General features: G+C 41.8%; 1 pseudogene; it reads right to left on the reverse strand.

Moving 5' to 3' along the window:
- Nucleotides 1-18,697, reverse strand: part of LOC112065962 (phosphatidylcholine transfer protein-like) — a 122,028-nt pseudogene that overhangs the window by 92,860 nt on the left and 10,471 nt on the right.

Genomic DNA, 18,697 nt, shown 5'->3' on the forward strand with positions numbered 1-18,697 from the left:
GAGCATCATGAGGCCTAAGACAGTGCGTCTCTTCAGGCTGACAGCCCCACAGGTTAAGTCAACATTGGTCAAACACACTTCCCCTCCTGCCTCCTGGGATCTCACCTTGGCAGCCCACTTAAAGAGTCAGTTCGGAACTGGGCAATCCAGGTTATCAAGGTAATACATGAAAACTAGAGAGGGAAAAGAAGGACAATTCAGAAGGAGGAAAAATATTAGAAAGACACAGTACAGACCCTGCAAACCTTCCATCTTTATATCCAGGCCCAGAAAGTAAGGAGGGAGGTAACACGGAATTCAAGTGGACTCGCCCCTCTGCCTTGACTTACAGGAGACTTACATATAAACATTTTGGAAAACAGCCAAAGAACATTCTACTGCTATTTATTAAATGCCTGACAAGTACTAGACACTTGGATATATCTCTCATTTAATTAGTTCTCTCATTAATCATCTCAATCCTAAGGAGTTGATAAAATTGAACCCCAGTTTATAAATGATAAAATGGAGACTCAGAAGAGTGGGGTGACATGCCCAAGGCGGCAGATCTAACACACGTCACAGCTAAGTTCAGATTTTGCCACAGCCTCGAGGCCACACCCATTCCAGTCCAGCGGGTGGCCACATGGATCCCTCCCAGCCTCTCTCCTGAGGCTGGAACTCAAGGCAGGCAGGTCCTGAGTCCCTGGGTTTTTGCTGCGCAGGAGCTGCCTCCTCAGAGATGGTCCCACCAGCCCTCCTGCCCCCACTTGGCCGGTGTGTGCATGGACAGGACCAGCCTGAAGTGAGTTTCTAAACCTTCTGGTTCACTTGGATGTTCTGATTTCATCTGAACAATGCAAGAGTCGGTAAAGAATGAATTGAGCAGATTTAAACATCCACGCTGCATTGTAGCCAAGCTTCTGGGGGTGAATTCAGTCTCCCTTGTTTCTTTTGCACCCGTGCCCAGTCCCTGACCTCAGGGAATAAAGCATCCTGCACTTTATGTGCCTTGCAGTCAGCCTGGCCTTCACATGGGTGGTCCTGGCTGGTGCGCCAACACGTGCCCTCTTTTTACCTTTGCTCCCCCTCTTGCCATTGCTCTGGATCACCAGCCTCTGTTTGAACTGACTCACCCGGATCACTCCCAACTTCTCTGGAAACTGCGGCATGGAGGTGCTCTGGGCCAGGATCAGAGACGTACCACACCGCCAGTCAAGGCATGACGTTGAGGCCAGCATCTCAGACGGGCAGAAGCCCGCAAGCCAGAAGCAAAGGGAGATGATTCTGTTCCTCCACTTGGCATCTGCTCCCTTGCACTGTTACTTCACTTCCTGCCCTGTCTGCCTACTTGCTCTGCAAAACCGTGGCTCCTCCCACCTGGTGTTCTCATTTGAGAGCGTGTGTTACCCACCCGTGAATGGGTCCTTGCTGCTTTAATTATGTGGGGAACCCACTTCTCCTTTCTCCAAGATGGCAATGACATTTCAGAGGATTGGTCACTTTACCAGCTGTGTGATCCTGGGTAAGTTACTCAACTCTTCTGAGACTCAGTCCTTATGCAGGGAAGGGGGGTCACACTGCCCCAATGGGGCCATTTCTCTCTGTCCTCCCCCTAAGCCCCAATCACTGACCTCTATGCACAGAGGATGGTCAGGCAAGGTTACTTACACCTGGAGATCATAGGAAGACACATGAATACCCGAATATTTAGTAGGCAGATATCCTCCCTTGTTCTGGGTCACCAAGAATAACAAAGCCATTTCATCTCAATAAATACTCACAGAATGACCACTATGTCTATGGTGCTATTATAGGGAAGATAATTCGATCCTGAGAAACACCGGGAGTCATCACTTATTGAGCCCTTACCATGTACATACATCTTGTGCTTAACATGCAGCATCAGCTTTGATCCTGAGAAAGTCCCTGTGAATCCTCCATAAGTATCTCCATCTTACAGATGACAAAATTGAGGCTCAGAGAAGTAAAGAAACTTGCCGAAGATCCCATAACCCAGCTGAAGTGATGTAACCTGAATCTGAACTCAGATCAGGCTCCAAAACCTGGTGAGAATTTCACGGCTGTACAGGGCTCAACTCTTTAATGTGTTCATTAAACTTTTCAATGGCAGAATTTTAGATTTCACAATAGAAGGAATTAAAGCCTAAAATAATCCAAAAACTCACTCTAAGTTTAACACAGTTACACTTACTACAATAGCCGCGACCACAGCCCCAGGCCAGCTCTGAGTCTCTACAGCACCCACGGTGGGCTGCCCCTCCCCCAGGAACTGCAGATAGTCTATTGTGTATATATGTGACATATGTGTATACACAAAGACTAAGAAACTCATTATGGGATTGTGTGGCATTGGAAAGCCAATGAAATAGACTTCAAGCAGACCCAAGTGTCCACTGAGAACAACCCCCAGGAGTGTCCCTGTGAGGTCAGAGAGTGGTGTTGCCCTGGTCCAGATCACCTTCTCTGGTCACAGCTGGAACTGGGCCCAGGCCTGCCTCTGCCGCCCACTAGTGGTGAGAACCTGATGAGAACCTGAGCAGGGTTCTGAACTTCCCTTTGCCTCAGTTTCCTTCCCTGTCTGATGGGGATGATGGCTCCTACCCTGCACAGTTGTTGGCAGGAGGAGAGAAAACCACATAAAATCTAAAACAATCTTGAATTACCTACCACGTGTATCTAGCAGTCTGTGGGAATGTGGCCAAACATAATCCCTTATGGAGTCTGTAATCTAGCTGGGCCAGGGTAGACACATACACACAAAACACACAGAAACAATACCCACAAACCACCCCCATGCCCCCTCTCTTTCTAAAGAACAATTATTTAGGAACGTACAGACTTACAGAATATTAGAGCTAGAAAAGATTCCAGTGATCATCCAGTTCAGTGGTTTCCAAGCTTTTTCAATTCCACAGACCCTTCGTTAAAAGGATCCTTTATGGAAATTCAGTGTGTAGAATACTCAGCTGCTAAGATTGAAGAGAACAGTCGAGTGGAAATCTCACCTGTCCCCACCTATATTCTACCCCATTTGCCCACCCAGAAAATGTCCATCAAACCCCCCCAGGCTGGTCCTAAGGGGGCCTCATAGAGCCTTGGAGTGTCAGCTAAGACTCCTCACATCCATTCAACTGCTTCATATCATAATCGAGGAAACCGAGGGGAAGAAACATACACACAGTGTCCAGATCCAATATGCGAGGAGGAGGGAAGGTGGAGTGAGCTGGAAATGTGGGGCCTGAGTCCCAGCCCCCATTAGGCTGCTAACGACCTGAGTGTGTGCTTCTGTCACATTGCCTCTCTGGGTCCCTACTTCCTCCACTACAGATTGAGAGAGTGTATTGAATACTCTTTATGAAAAGTTGCTTTCAGGTCCCCAATTCTGTGTCCCAAAAATTTCAATCCCTAGAAAACTTCTCAGGAAGGTATTATCTGCCTTCCCATGACCACAATTACAGATGCTGCACGTGGCCAGGCCTGGAAATCACACTCTGAGGTCTCTGAAAGCCACACAGGAAGCAACAGCTGTTAGCAGATGCCTCTGCAAGAGTCAAAGACGATATTGTCCACACCCGCTGGACATACCACCATTGGGTGATGGCCACAGGGCACAGAAACACTTTGAAAGCTGAGTAATGGTGCATCTCTGGAAAGGATACATCTCTGTTGAACTTGGGAGAAGGGCTCTCCACTTCCCAGTAGACCACTGCCTCTCCGCTGCATTCTCTTTCATAAAGTTCTAAGGAGAACAAAAGAAGTTACTGCATCTGGAAACCTATTTGGCTTCAATTAACAAGAAGCTTTGATATGATGATCTCATAGGGAATGATAAACCACTGACCTTATAAGGCACAGAATTCTAGAAAAAGACAGATTCATTACCACTGAAAACTTCTTGCCCAGGGACAGTGTCTAGCAGATATAAAAACACAGTAAAAATAAAAGAACCCGACAAAAGTTGTCCGTCATATAGCACAAACAACACTCTCAAGTAAAATGCAGTGAAATAAAATTAGGCATTAAAAAATAAATTTTCAGGTTTAAAAATCAGAGAAACCACCAGATGTCACTAGAGTACCAATAGTTTTACTGTTGTGTCCTTATGCCCCTCTTTAGACTTCTCTATATTTTACCGGTGTCCTGAGACTAAGCCACCCAGCCTAGTGCGTTCAGTTGGGAAACAAAAGTTCCAGAGAAGGCAGTGTCCTTCCTAAACAGCTAGAAAGTGGCTTAACCGTGCTAACCCTAAGTTTCTTGCCTTTCTCCCATGTTACATTATATCACAGCTATAGGGACCAAATCTCCTAATATCCACCATCCTATTGTATGCAAATAGCATTAGCTCTCAAAGGGAGATATCAAAGAAATTCTAAGAAGTGAACAGCCTCTGCCCCCCAAGCTGTGTGGGAAGCTTCTAACTAAGCATTTAGGGAAGGAGCCAAGCTAAGGCGCTGAAGTAACCAAGAGAGTCCTTTGAGGAGATGCTGACTGTGGAAATGTGTTAATTAATTTAGCTTTTGAAAAAAAAAACCTATTAGAAGCAGACCACGGGGTAAAGAGTTTGCCAGCCCATTGGTACAAGAGGCTGAAGATGTCCTTGAAAGGAAGGGAAGGAGTGGACATTGTTGCTTTCTCCTGCTCAGCTTTGACTCTCCCCTTCTTGGACCAGCATCTCATTCTTCTTCAAGGCATCACCCTTTGCCTCCTTCTCCACAATGTGGTTTATGCAGGACTGGCTCAGCATTAATTTCAGGGCTGGGAAATTGAGCCAGACATGGCCACGGTGATTAGTTTAGGGAAGGCACGTGTAGACACTCTTGGCTTGCCACTCTAGCAAGTTTAGCCCAAAAAGTGGTTTAGTAAAGGCTCTCAGGTAGCTTGCAAAAGACATAGGAGGACCAGAGTTAGGTTAGAACCTCAGGATGGCTCCAGAGAAACCAAACTACTGCTGTCTCTGGACCATACTCCATGGTGTGGACTGCTGATGCCAAGTACCACACATCAGAGGCTCTGCCAATGTCTGTAGCACACGACTGAACCCGGCTGCGAGGGGGATGGACAGAGAATGTCTGGCTTCTCCCTTGAATAGGTGGCATCACAATTCCCTCTAGATAGGAAGGGTATTTGAAAACACTAAGTGACCCAAAACCATGATAAACGTCCCCAGGAAGTAAATACATGATCCATGTTGAGGTTACGAAAGCCAAACTTGGGACTCTGGCTGCATCAGTAGGAAAGTTCCTATTCCTCTGGGGTTATGTACATGGTTAGAATGTAAGCCTGCATCCTCTGATGGCATCTCTGCCGTGACACAAGAATCTGCCTGAGAATGAGGTCAACACAAAAGAAAACAGAGTCAAGCTGGAAATGAAGTATTGGATGCAGCTGTCCTGGAAGCCAGACACCCATGGATTTTCAATGTCATGAACCAAAAACACTTTTTCCTTTTCTTACACTGGCATTTGTTAGTGCTTGGTTAATTGCAACCAAGAGTCCCGACCACAGCAAGGGTCTGTCAGAGTTTCTGTGTCCCTGGGCTAGCTGCTGCGTACCTATTCCACTGTGACTGGGATGGCAGAGGCCACTCCCCACTCTAAGTGGCAGGAAGACCCCCTATCTAATACCTCTCATAATGCTCCATCACTTCTAGGGAAAATCTAACAAGTGTAGCTGGGTGGCTAGCCTAGGCCCTTGGGGCTCTGGACCCTCCTCCCACTCTAGTTCCAGATTCTGCTACTCCAGCAACTCAACAGCACCAAACTGATCACAGTTTTTTAACATTTCATGTTGTTTCATGCCTTCCTCACTTTAGTCATACTGTCCCCTGGGTCTGGAATGTCCTTATACCACTCACCCCCTCACCCTCTCACCTCCCGACCAGTCTGTAAAATTTTGATTCAACTTCTAAAACAAAGTTTGGACACCACCTCTTCCAAGAAGACTTCCATGGCTACCCAGGTGCATGAGATGACAATAAACTTACAGTAAGAGCAAAGTAGCCCTCAGAGCAAGCTGGAGAGTAAATCTAAGAGTGTGCAAGGAGCAAGTCACATTTCAGCCCAGCACTCCAGATATTTAGGCCAAAATTTAAAATGAAATGTAACACTGTAGATATTAAACCTTTTGCTTTCTATTGGCTAGAGTAAATACCAATAGATTCTACTCTATAACTGATTTTAAAAATTGTAGGTGTCACTCACCTTTAACAAATTCATCTCACTCTTTTCTATAGTTGAAGTCCTTAGAGACATCTGCACGTAAATCCAGTGGGAAATCATCCAGAACACCAAAGGCCTTATAATGTCCAGTTGGCTGTAAAAACAGAGCAGGCAGAAACAATCTATTGATTCCCAAGTTGAGATTACACAGCATATGAAGAAACAGCTGTTCATGCAACACCACTATTGAGCACCTCCTCTGTGGTTTTGGTGACACAATGGTGAAAAAACAGATGAGACTACTGCTCTCATGGGTCTTATATTTGGCCTTAGGCTTTGGTGGTGGTGACAGCTCTAAATACTCTCCAGGTAATTTAAGTAGGATAAAAGAGGGTTATGTGATAAATGGTGCCTGGGTTTGGAGGGCAGGGGTTCAATACTGTCAGGTGATCGGGAATGGCCTCTATGAGGGATAATACGTATCAGAACAGTTTGGTCTAAATATTAGAAGGATCCAGCCATGGGAAGATGAGGAAAGCCCATTCCTTGTTGGGAGGGGGTCCTAAGGTTGATGGATGGCTTTACTCACAGAAAAGAAAGTCAGGGAGTCCAGAGAACTGTGTTGGGGGAGAGTGGTAGGAGCTGAGGTCAGAGAGGTAGTAGAGGCCATGCCCAAAGGGCTTTGTAAACCAGGATAAAGATGTAAAAAAATTATTCTAACTGCTATGGAAAAACCAATGAATGACTTTAAACAGGAGAATGACTTTTTAAAAGGTGATTCTTGCTGCTTTATAGAAAATAGATCATAAGGGAGCAAGGAGGTGGGATAGAAGACCAGTGCAATGGTGCAGATAAGAGATGATGGTGATTGGACAGGGAGGTAATAACAGTGATGGGGAGAAGTCAGTGAATTAGGGACACATTTTAGAAGTAATGTCAAAAGGAATGCTGACAGACTGGCGTGGGGAGAGAGAAAGCAAAGAATTGAGGATAACTCTTGGAAACTTTCTTGAACAACCAGGTAGATGGGAGATCCGTTTGTGGGATGTGTGGTAACCAAGAGTTCTACCTTGGGCAAGTTGAGTCTCAGGTGCTTATTAAACATCCATGTGGGGGTGTCATCTAGGCAGCTAGCATTCAGGGTTCAGACTACTGTTTTAGATACACGTGGGGCGTAATGAAATGCAACACATCATTTTACCAATTCCAAGACAGAATTTTTCACCAGCTGCTTCTTTTTTCTGTAAACAACTTGTATACAAAAGAATGAAAGGAGGAAGAAACACCAGGTTCAAATCATACTAGTCTCTTTTACTCAGAAAAAGATCATTTCTAGATTCCTAAGTACAAGAGATTTTCCCTGTTTTCATGTTAAGCCATATTCTGTGAGGGTTCTGGGCTTGAGCTGGTGACACGACCCACTTCACTCTCCATACAATGGCAGCTAACAATTCCTGACGCTCACCTTGCTTAAAGGCTCTACTGTTAAGACTAAGCCAACGGCTCTTAGATTAATTTCAGTGCAAAAAGCAAACAAAACAAACAAAAGTGAAGCTTTTAGCTGTGCTCATACTGCCACGTGGTAACAGAATCTTATTGGCTAGACATGGGGAATCTTTCTAGAGATCCAGAGGCTTCAAGGGTCTCCTGAATCAGGTGGCATAACCCAGGGATAAGCATATTCCTGTTTAGGAATCTCAGATGTATATGAAAGTACCTGGCAGGAAATGGAAGGTAAAATTGAAATTGAATTCATAAGGATGTTTCAGCTTTAAAAGTATGTGGCTTTATACCAAGGGTTTCCAACCAGCAAATGACAAGTTGGTAGGTCTGACCCCCTTACGTGCTGTGCCATAGACGCCCCATAGGAAGGGCAGGACTCAAGAGAAACAACTCCCTCCATTCCTGTCTCCTCCCCTCAAGCTCACAGATGGGGAGAGAGTGAGGGATTGTACACACCACACATCTACAACCACACATATTTTAATGCCTTAGGAGAGAGACAATTAGCTTCTGTTCAGGAATAGTTAGTTTTCTACACATACTGAGAAAAAGGGATAATTATGTATAAAGATAATGATCTCCCTCACTTCTCATGAGTTACCTTTGGTTATCTGGATGAATTAAGACAGTTTTCTGGACCTGCTTCCCTTCCCTCCTGAATGTAGTTTCAGCCCTTGTGACCTCAGTCCTGTAATATTGCAGAAAAGAAAAACAGCACTCTTTCTCTTCAATTATAGTGCTTATCTGCATTTACATCACTAACTACAAGACAGCCTCGATGAATCACATCTCTCTAATCCTGTAAATGCACCTCAAGTGGGCACTGCATTTTCTTTGCTTCTCATAGAAGAGGTCATTTCCATTTCTCAGGGGCCAGGAAGCCTCCCCAATCTATGATTGTGGAAGCTGTCCAACTCCCACACGCTGTGGCAAGTAACAGGCTCAGATGGTATGAAAAGGAAGCATTTTTCACTGAGGAGAATTACTCCTAATGGCAGGTGTCAAAGATGCAGGTGCCACTGGGCTGTGTGTACCAAGACTGTATGAAGAAAGACAGCTGACTAAATCTGATTTAATATTTGAGGTCTCTCCAAAATCATATGGCAGGTTTAATCCTGAAGGACTACAGAGAGCTAGGTAAGATAACACTGATAGCTAATGCTTACTGAGTGCTTACTAAATACCAGGCCCTGGGCAGAGTGTTTTACAGGGGTTATCCCACTTAATCTACCCAATGGTAATATGAGATATGGACCATTGGTAAACTCACTTTGGGGAATGAAGAATTTGGAAATTCTGGATCTTTAGACATAACACGATACCAATACCTGGGTGAACTGGGGACTGAACTGGGCCACATGGAGGAAGGTCCTTGCTTGGCCTTCCAGCCTGCCTTTAATATCAAAATCACGACCTAAGGGCAGGAGGAGAGTTCTAGCAGGCTCCCCAGTGGGAGACACAAGCTCACCACTCCCTGACACTATTTTGGGAGGCTATTTTACCCTTCATGGAAACTATGAAAATGAATATATTTCTGTAAGAAAGGGAGAATCCCTGTGAATACCAGTGTTTGAATTTTAGCCTGGGACTTTTAATGTTTTTTTTTTCTTTCCTTTATTTTTTTTTAAACATCTTTATTGGCGTATAATTGCTTTACAATGGTGGGTTAGTTTCTGCTTTATAACAAAGTGAATCAGTTATACATATACATATATCCCCATATCTCTTCCCTCTTGCATCTCCCTCCCTCCCACCCTCCCTATCCCACCTCTCTAGGTGGTCACAAAGCACAGAGCTGATCTCCCTTTGCTATGCGGCTGCTTCCCAATAGCTATCTATTTTTCATTTGGTAGTGTATATATGTCCATGCCACTGTTTTACTTTGTCCCAGCTTACCCTTCCCCCTCCCCGTGTCCTCAAGTCCATTCTCTAGTAGGTCTGCATCTTTAGTCCTGTCTTGCCCCTAGGTTCTTCATGAACATTTTTTGTTTTTAGTTTTTTTAGATTCCATATATATGTGTTAGCATACCGTATTTGTTTTTCTCTTTCTGACTTACTTCACTCTGTATGACAGACTCTAGGTCCATCCACCTCACTACAAATAACTCAATTTCGTTTCTTTTTATGGCTGAGTAATATTCCATTGTATATATGTGCCACATCTTCTTTATCCAGTCATCTGTTGATGGACATTTAGGTTGCTTCCATGTCCTGGCTATTGTAAATAGAGCTGCAATGAACATTGTGGTACATGACTGTTTTTGAATTATGGTTTTCTCAGGGTATATGCCCAGTAGTGGGATTGGTGGGTCATATGGTAGTTCTATTTTTAGTTTTTTAAGGAACCTCCATACTGTTCTCCATAGGGGCTGTATCAATTTACATTCTCACCAACAGTGCAAGAGTGTTCCCTTTTCTCCACACACTCTACAGCATTTATTGTTTGTAGATTTTTTGATGATGGCCATTCTGACCAGTGAGAGATGATATCTAATTATAGTTTTGATTTACCTTTCTTTAATGATTAAAGATGTTCAGCATTCTTTCATGTGTTTGTTGGCAATCTGTATATCTTCTTTGCAGAAATGTCTTTTTAGGTCCGCCCATTTTTGGATGGGGTTATCTTTTTGATATTGAGCTGCATGAGCTGCTTGTAAATTTTGGAGATTAATCCTTTGTCAGTTGCTTCATTTGCAAATATTTGCTCTCATTCTCAGTGTTGTCTTTTCATCTTGTTTATGGTTTCCTTTGCTGTGCAAAAGTTTTTAAGTTTCATTAGGTCCCATTTGTTTATTTTTGTTTTTATTTCCATTTCTCTGGGAGGTGGGTCAAAAAGGTTCTTGCTGTGCTTTATGTCATAGAGTGTTCTGCCTATGTTTTCCTCTAAGAGTTTTTTAGTGTCTGGCCTTACATTTAGGTCTTTAATCCATTTTGAGTTTATTTTTGTGTATGGTGTTAGGGAGTGTTCTAATTTCATTTTTTTACATGTAGCTGTCCAGTTTTCCCAGCGCCACTTACTGAAGAGGCTGCCTTTTCTCCACTGTATATTCCTGCCTCCCTTATCAAAGATAAGCTGAACATATTTGTGTGGGTTTATCTCTGGGCTTTCTATCCTGTTCCATTGTTCTATATTTCTGTTACTGTGGCAGTACCACAGTATCTTGATTACTGTAACTTTGTAGTATAGTCTGAAGTCAGGGAGCCTGATTCCTCCAGCTCCGTTTTTCTTTCTCAAGATGGCTTTGGCTCTTTGGGGTCTTTTGTGTTTCCATACAAATTGTGAAATTTTTTTTTCTAGTTCTGTAAAAAATGCCAGTGGTAGTTTGATAGGGATTGCATTGAATCTGTAGATTGTTTTGAGTAGTATAGTCATTTTCACACTGTTGATTCTTAAAATCCAAGGACATGGTATAGCTCTCCATCTATTTGTATCATGTTTAATTTCTTTCATGAGTGTCTTAAAGTTTTCTGCATACAGGTCTTTTGTCTCCTTAGGTAGGTTTATTCCAAGATATTTTATTCTTTTTGATGCAGTGGTAACTGGAAGTGTTTTCTTAATTTCATTTCAGATTTGTCATCATTAGTGTATAGAAATGCAAGAGATTTCTGTGCATTAATTTTGTATCCTGTTACTTTACCAAATTCATTGATTAGCTCTAGTAGTTTTCTGGTAGCATCTTTAGGATTCTCTATGTATAGTATCATGTCATCTGCAAACAGTGACAGTTTACTCCTTCTTTTCTGATTTGGATTCCTTTTATTTCTTTTTCTTCTGTGATTGCTGTGGCTAAAACTTCCAAAACTATGTTGAATAATAGTGGTGAGAATGGGCAACCTTGTCTTGTTCCTGATCTTAGTGGGAATAGTTTCAGTATTTCACCACTGAGGACGATGTTGGCTGTGGGCTTGTCATATACGGCCTTTATAATGTTGAGGAAAGTTCCCTCTTTGCCTAGTTTCTGGGGGGGTTTTACCATAAACTGGTGTTGAATTTCATCGAAAGCTTTTTCTGAATCTATTGAGATGATCATATGGTTTTACTCCTTCAATTTGTTAACATGGTGTATCACATTGGTTGATTCGCATATATGGAAGAATCCTTGCATTCCTGGGATAAACCCCACTTGATCATGGTGTATGATCCTTTTAATGTGCTGTTGGATTCTGTTTGCTAGTATTTTGTTGAGGATTTTTGCATCTGTGTTCATCAGTGATATTGGCCTGTAGTTTTCTTTCTTTGTGACGTCTTTGTCTGGTTTTGGTATCAGGGTGATGGTGGCCTCATAGAATGAGCTTGGGAGTGTTCCTCCCTCTGCTATCTTTTGGAAGAGTTTGAGAAGGATAGGTGTTAGCTCTTCTCTAAATGTTTGATAGAATTCGCCTGTGAAGCCATCTGGTCCTGGGCTTTTGTTTGTTGGAAGATTTTTAATCACAGTTTCAATTTCAGTGCTTGTGATTGGTCTGTTCATATTTTCTATTTCTTCCTGGTTCAGTCTCGGCAGCTTGTGCATTTCTAAGAATTTGTCCATTTCTGCCAGGATGTCCATTTTATTGGCATACAGCTGCTTGTAGTAATCTCTAATAATCTTTTGTATTTCTGCAGTGTCAGTTGTTACATCTCCTTTTTCATTTCTAATTCTATTGATTTGAGTCTTCTCCCTTTTATTCTTGATGAGTCTGGCTAATGGTTTATCAATTTTATTTATCTTCTCAAAGAACCAGCTTTTAGTTTTATTGATCTTTGCTATTGTTTCCTTCATTTCTTTTTCATTTATTTCTGATCTGATCTTTATGATTTCTTTCCTTCTGCTAACTTGGGGGTTTTGTGTTCTTCTTTCTCTAATTGCTTTAGGTGTACGGTTAGGTTGTTTGTTTGAGATGTTTCTTGTTTCTTAAGGTAGGATTGTATTGCTCTAAACTTCCCTCTTAGAACTGCTTTTGTTGCATCCCATAGGTTTTGGGTCGTGTTTTCATTGTCATTTGTTTCTAAGTATTTTTTGATTTCCTCTTTGATTTCTGCAGTGATCTCTTAGTTATTAAGTAGTGTATTGTTTAGCCTGCATGTGTTTGTATTCCTTACAGATTTTTTCCTGTAATTGATATCTAGTCCCATAGTATTGTGGTCCGAAAAGATTTTCCCCTTTCATCACTTTACATATTTCCTGCCACTCCCTTCTGGCTTGCAGAGTTTCTGCTGAAAGATCAGCTTTTAACCTTATGGGGATTCTCTTGTGAGTTATTTGTATTTTTTCCCTTGCTGCTTTTAATATTTTTTCTTTGTATTTAGTTTTTGATTATTTGATTAATATGTGTCTTGGCATGTTTCTCCTTGGATTTATCCTGTATGGGACTCTCTGTGCTCCCTGCACTCGATTAACTATTTCCTTTCCCATATTATGGAAGTTTTCAACTATAATCTCTTCAAATATTTTCGCATTTTCTTTTTCTCTTCTTCTTCTGGGATCACTATAATTTGAATGTTGGTGCGTTTAATGTTGTTCCAGATGTCTCTGAGACTGTCCTCAATTCTTTTCATTCTTTTTTCTTTATTCTGCTCTGCAATAGTTATATCCACTATTTTATCTTCCAGGTCACTTATTTGTTCTTCTGTGTCAGTTATTCTGCTATTGATCCCTTCTAGAGAAATTTTAATTTCATTTATTGTGTTGTTCATCACTGTTTGTTTGCTCTTTAGTTGTTCCAGTTCCCTGTTAAACGTTTCTTGTATTTTCTTCATTCTATTTCCAAGATTTTGGATCATCTTTACTATCGTTATTCTGAATTCCTTTTCATGTAGACTGCCTATTTCCCCTTCATTTGTTAGGTCTGGTTGGTTTTTGCCTTGCTCTTTCACCTGTTGTGTGTTTCTCTGTCTTCTCATTTTGCTTTACTTACTGTGTTTGGGGTCTCCTTTTCAGAGGCTGCGGGTTCATAGTGCTCATTGTTTTTGGTGTCTGTCCCCAGTGGCTAAGTATAGTTCAGTGGGTTGTGTAGGCTTCCTGGTGGAGGGGACTAGTGCCTGTGTTCTGGTGGATGAGGTTGGATCTTGTCTTTCTGGTGGGCTGGTCCACGTCTGGTGGTGTGTTTTGGGGTGTCTGTGGCCTTATTATGATTTTAGGCACCCTCTCTGCTAACGGATGGGGTTGTGTTCCTGTCTTGCTAGTTGTTTGGCATAGGGTGTCCAGAACTGTAGCTTGCTGGTCATTGAGTGGAGCTGGGTCTTGGTGTTGAGATGGAGATCTCTGGGAGATTTTCACCGTTTGATATTATATGGAGCTGAACTAGTGTCCTGAAATTGGCTCTCCACCTCAGATGCACAGCCCTGATGCCTGGCTGAAGCCCCAAGCGCCTGTCATCTACACGGCTCAGAATAAAAGGGCGAAAAGAAAGAAAGAAAGAAGGAAAGGAAAGAAAGAAAGAAAGATAGATAGATAGATAGAAAGAAAGAAAGAAGGAAAGAAAGGAGATAAAATAAAATAAAGTAAAATAAAATAAAGTTATTAAAATAAAAAATTATTTAAAAAATTTTTTTATCTAATTAAAAAACAATAAAGAACAGAGCAACCAAACCAAAAAACAAATCCACCAATGATAACAGTGCTAAAAACTATACTAAAAAGAAAAAAAAAGAAAAGAAAGAAAACAGACACAGAATCCTAGGACAAATTGTAAAAGCAAAGCTCTACAGACAAAGTCACACACAGAAGAATACACATACACACTCTCAAAAGACAAAAAGGGAAAAATATATATATATCATTGCTCCCAAAGTCCACCTACTAAATTTGGGAGGATTTGTTGTCTATTCAGGTATTCCACAGATGCAGGGTACATCAAGTTGATTGTGGAGATTTCATCCACTGCTCTTGAGGCTGCTGGGAGAAATTTCCCTTTCTCTTCTTTGTTCACACAGCTCCTGGGGTTCAGCTTTGGATTTGGATCCGCCTCTGTGTGTAGGTTGCCTGAGGGTGTCTGTTCTGCCCTCAGACAGGATGGGGTTAAAGGAGCAGCTGATTGGGGGGTCTGACTCACTCAGGCTGGGGGAAGGGAGGGGTACAGAGTGTGGACTGAGCCTGCGGTGGCACAGGCCAGTGTGACATTGCACCAGCCTGAGGTGCGCTGTGTGTTCTCCCGGGAAAGTTGTACCTGGATCACGGGACCCAGGCAGTGGTGGGCTGCACAGGCTCATGGGAAGGGAGGTGTGGATAGTGACCTGTGCTTGCACACAGGCTTCTTGGTGGCTGCAGCAGCAGCCTTTGCGTCTCATGCCCATCTCTGGGGTCCACGCTGATAGCCGCGGCTCATGCCCATCTCTGGAGCTCCTTGAAGGAGAGCTCTTAATCCCCTCTCCTCGTGCACCAGGAAACAAAGATGCAAGAAAAAGTCTCTTGCCTCTTTGGCAGCTCCAGACTTTTTCCTGGACTCCCTCCCTGCTAGTTGTGGTGCACTAGCCCCTTCAGGCTGTGTTCACACAGACAACCCCAGTCCTCTCCCTGCGATCCAACCAAAGCCCAAGCCTCAGCTCCCAGCCCCCGCCCGCCCCGGCGGGTGAACAGACAAGCCTCTTGGGCTGATGAATGCTGGCCGGCACTGATCCTCTGCATGGGAATCTGTCTGCTTTGCCCTCCGCATCCTTGTTGCTGCGCTCTCCTCCGTGGCTCCGAAGCTCCCCCCTCTGCCACCCACAGTCTCCACCTGTGAAGGGGCTTCCTAGTGTGTGGAAACCTTTCCTCCTTCACAGCTCCCTCCCACTGGTGCAGGTTCCATCCCTATTCTTTTGTCTCGGTTTTTTCTTTTTTTCTTTTGCCCTACCCAGGTACGTGGGATTTTCTTGCCTTTTGGGGGGTCTCAGGGCTTCTGCCAGTGTTCAGTAGGTGTTCTGTAGGAGTTGTTCCACATGTAGATGTATTTCTGATGTATTTGTGGGGAGAAAGGTGATCTTCACGTCTTACTCTTCCACCATCTTGAAGCTCCGCCCCTTTTAATGTGTTTTTAAGACATAAAAATATTTACAGATATACATAGTTACCTTATCTTGCCTTTTAATTTAGGAAACACACTACTCCATAGCTACCTTTGGATTTTCTGAATATATTCTAGTAAGAATAAAACTCCAGAATATTCGTTCATGTACCCATTCAAGCAGACTTTCAGGACCTATTGTGTGCATGCATTTTGGTAAGCCCTGGTGGTGCCTGAAGAATAAGACAAAGTTCATGCCTTCCATAAGCTTTAAGACAATAAAATAGGCACTTTTGAAGCTATGAAGATCTGAGTTCCTGACCTATACGATTTTTTTCCACCCTGAAAAGTTTCTTTTAACATTTCTTCCAGAACAGGTCTGCTGCTGATGAATTCCCTCAGTTTTTATTTGTCTGAAAACGTTTTTATTTTTCTTCATTTTTGAAGAAAACATCTTTGGATATAGAATTCTGGTCAGTGGTTTATTCTTTCAAAACATGTATTTCACTCCACCCTCTTTTTGCAGGGTGGTTTCTGATGTGATGTCTGCTGTAATTCTAATCTATATTCCTCTGTAGGTAAAGCGCTCCTCCATCCTTCCTGCTACAGCTTCTTTCAAGATTTTCCTTTTGTCTTTAGTTTTCTGAGTTTTAATATGATTTATTTAAGAATTTTTTGGTAATTATCTCTATGTATGCTCAAGATTGGCATATTAACTTTGAAGGGTGATCTGGACTAAAATGGTAAACCCCATGTGATTCAAATTACAATATAGAGCCTCATCCGCCAGATGGCAGAGAGCAGAAGCAAGAAGAACTACAATCCTGCAGCCTGCGGAACAAAAACCACATTCACATAAAGTTAGACAACATGAAAAGGCAGAGGGCTATGTACCAGATGAAGGAACAAGATAAAACCCCAGAGAAACAACTAAATGAAGTGGAGATAGGCAACCTTCCAGAAAAAGAATTCAGAATAATGATAGTGAAGGTGATATAGGACCACGAAAAAGAATGGAGGCAAAATCGAGAAGATGCAAAAATGTTTAACAAAGACCTAGAAGAATTAAAGAACAAACAAACACAGATGAACAATACAATAACTGAAATGAAAACTACACTAGAAGGAATCAATAGCAGAATAACTGATGCAGAAAAATGGATAAATGATCTGGAAGACAGAATGGTGGAATTCACTGCTGCAGAACAGAATAAAGAAAAAAGAATGAAAAGAAATGAAGACAGCACAAGAGACCACTGGGACAACATTACACAAAAACATTCGCATAATAGGGGTCCCAGAAGGAGAAGAGAGAGAGAAGGGACCCAAGAAAATATTTGAAGAGATTATAGTCGAAAACTTCCCTAACATGGGAAAGGAAATAGCCACCAAAATCCAGGAAGCGCAGTGAGTCCCATACAGGATAAACCCAAGGAGAAACACACCAAGACACATAGTAATCAAATTGGCAAAAATTAAAGACAAAGAAAAATTATTGAAAGCAGCAAGGGAAAAACGACAAATAATATACAAGGGGAACTCCCATAAGGTTAACAGCTGATTTCTCAGCAAAAACTATACAAGCCAGAAGGGAGTGGCATAATATACTTAAAGTGATGAAAGGGAAGAGCCTATAACCAAGATTACTCTACCCGGCAAGGATCTCATGCAGATTCGATGGAGAAATCAAAAGCTTTACAGACAAGTAAAAGCTAAGAGAACAAAGCTCTACAACAAAGGCTAAAGGAACTTCTCTAAGTGGGAAACACAAGAGAAGAATAGGACCTACAAAAACAAACCCAAAACAATTAAGAAAATGGTCATAGGAACATACATATCAATAATTACCTTAAACGTGAATGGATTAAATGCTCCAACCAAAAGACACAGGGTTGCTGAATGGATACAAAAACAAGACCCAAATATATGCTGTCTACAAGTGACCCACTTTAGACCTAGGGACACAACAGACTAAAAGTGAGGGGATGGAAAAAGATATTCCATGCAAAGGAAATCAAAAGAAAGCTGGAGTAGCAATACTCATATCAGATAAAATAGACTTTAAAATAAAGAATGTTACAAGAGACAAGGAAGGACACTACATAATGATCAAGGGATCAATCCAAGAAGAAGATATAACAATTATAAATATATATGCACCCAACATAGGAGCACCTCAATACATAAGGCAACTGTAACAGCTATAAAAGAGGAAATCAACAGTAACACAATAATAGTGGGGGACTTTAACACCTCACTTACACCAATGGACAGATCATCCAAATTGAAAATAAATAAGGAAACACAAGCTTTAAATGACACAATAGACCAGATAGATTTAATTGATATTTATAGGTCACTCCATCGAAAATCAGCAGATTACACTTTCTTCTCAAGTGTGCATGGAACATTCTCCAGGATAGATCACATCTTGGGTCACAAATCAAGCCTCAGTAAATTTAAGAAAGTTGAAATCATATCAAGCATCTTTTCTGACAACAACGCTACGAGATGAGAAATCAATTACAGGAAAAAAAAACATAAAAAACAGAAACACATGGAGGCTAAATAATAGATTACTAAATAACCAATAGATCACTGAAGAAATCAAAGAGGAAATCAAAAAGTATCTAGAAATAAATGACAATGAAAACACAATGATCCAAACCTATGGGATGCAGCAAAAGGAGTTCTAAGAGGGAGGTTTATAGCTATAGAAGCCTACCTCTGGAAACTAGAAAAATCTCAAATAAACAATCTAACCTTACACGTAAAGGAACTTGAGAAAGAAGAACAGCAAAGCACAAAGTTAGCAGAAGAAAAGAAATCACAAAGATCAGAGCAGAAATAAATGAAATAGAAACAAAGAAAACAATAGCAAAGATCAATAAAACTAAAAGCTGGTTCTTTGAGAAGATACACAAAATTGATAAACCATTAGCCAGACTCATCAAGAAAAAGAAGGAGAGGACTCAAATCAATAAAATTAGAAATGAAAAAGGAGAAGTTACAACAGACACTGCAGAAATACAAAGCACCCTAAGAGACTACTACAAGCAACTCTATGCCAA

The sequence above is a fragment of the Physeter macrocephalus genome, chromosome 14, assembly GCF_002837175.3.
Source record: "Physeter macrocephalus isolate SW-GA chromosome 14, ASM283717v5, whole genome shotgun sequence".
In the NCBI taxonomy this organism is placed as follows: domain Eukaryota; kingdom Metazoa; phylum Chordata; class Mammalia; order Artiodactyla; family Physeteridae; genus Physeter; species Physeter macrocephalus.